Below are 1,623 nucleotides of genomic sequence, written 5' to 3'. Positions count from 1 at the left end.
AATTTTTCCATTACCTTCCCCCTGAGATCACCCAAAGATTAGCCAAACATTAGGGAACACGTCCTGCTGCTGCAAAGTTTTATGTACTCTGTCTTCCTGCTGGTAAAATGATGCTTAGTTTGTAAAAGTAGCAAGGGGCAGAAATTCAGAAAAAGAATCTGTTGTTATTATAAATATACTCCCCTCCACCATATTATGCTAACAGAGATATCAGATAAAACAGCCACATCACAGAGATACATTTTTTTTCCCTTGGAACAAAAGCCTGTTTTCTTTGTAATGTTAATCCTAATGTGGCTTTTAGAAGAAAATTAAATATTGATGAACCTTTTAGAAATTTTGTGGATTGTAATGTGTCTTACTTCATAATAAAAACTTTTAAAGAAACTGATGATTATTCTTTCAAAATTACCTTTCTGACCGTAAACACTTCTATTTCGATCAAAATGCATTTTTTTATTGTTAAATTATAAATCTATAATGGAACGCATCTTTAAGGCAGGGACTTCAAAATTTAAATCTTGGTTTTTTTTTTTCATTTTTTAAAAAAATACAGGATGCTTCACAAATTTGAGTGCTGTCCTTGAGCAGGGGCGGGGGAGTGGGGGTCACGCTAATCTTCCCTGTATTGTTCCAATTTTAGTAGAGATGCTTCCGAAGTGAGTGCTTGTCTTATATTGTTTTTGAGGCAGCACATTTTTTAGGGCATGGCTTTTTATGGTTTGAAAGTATGCTTGTGTGTCACTCAAGAAAAACAGAAGCCACTTCAAGCATTCAAAGCAGGAGGGATTTAATCCAGGGAATTAGCCACACTGGTGACGAAAGATAGGCAAAACCAACAAGAATAAATTACAAGTACAACAAAGCGACCAAGAGATTAGCAAAAGGAGGGGAGCCATCCCAAGCTGGACAGCAGAGGGATGGAGCTGTGCTACCCAAGGTCAGGGGCTGGTCACCAGCGAGGCTGGCAAGTGGCTCTGAGGCTGGAGAGTAGAGAGAGTGGGAAAACCACTTAGTTTCCCTTCCTCCAGCATTGTCATCTCTTCTTCAAGATCCTTCTTGGCCAGCTGGAGCCCAAAACAGTGGGGATGGGAGTGTGGAGAGGCAGTGTCGGCCTGGTACCACACAGGTGGTGGTAGAAGAAAGGCCAGGAGTAGATGGATGGGCAGACAGGCCTGGCAGCTTTCCACTGACATTAATAGGTATTTTTAAAAAAATATTTCATTTATTTCTTTCACAGAGAGAGAAAGAGAGAGAGAGCAAGCAGGAGCCTGGGGTAGGGGTGGTGGAGATGAGGTACAGAGGGAGAGGGAGAAGAAGCAGGCTCCTCATGAGCAGGGAGCCTGATGCAATGTGGGGCTCGATTCCAGGACCCCAGGACCATGACATGAGCCCAAGGCAGGCGCTCAACAGACTGAACCATCCAGGCATCCCTCCATTAGCATTATTTGCCTGGCCAAGGGACAAGGGGTGAGGCTATATGAGCCCCCTTGGGTAAAGCTTGGTGAAAAATGAAAGAGGAAGAGAGAGAATGTTTCAGAACAGAAATAGAGAAAAGGAGCCTGAGTTGGAAGAGACATCTCCTTCCTTCTGATCTTTTCCATTCTGGAATCTGATGTATTT

At 42.5% G+C, this 1,623-nt stretch overlaps 1 pseudogene; it reads right to left on the bottom strand.

Moving 5' to 3' along the window:
* Positions 1 to 546: 546 nt before the first annotated feature.
* On the bottom strand, positions 547 to 667 carry LOC119864078 (annotated as a pseudogene).
* Positions 668 to 1,623: the final 956 nt, after the last annotated feature.

Source organism: Canis lupus, chromosome 17 (assembly GCF_011100685.1).
Source record: "Canis lupus familiaris isolate Mischka breed German Shepherd chromosome 17, alternate assembly UU_Cfam_GSD_1.0, whole genome shotgun sequence".
Taxonomy (NCBI): domain Eukaryota; kingdom Metazoa; phylum Chordata; class Mammalia; order Carnivora; family Canidae; genus Canis; species Canis lupus.
This window is presented reverse-complemented; position numbering and strand designations above follow the sequence as displayed.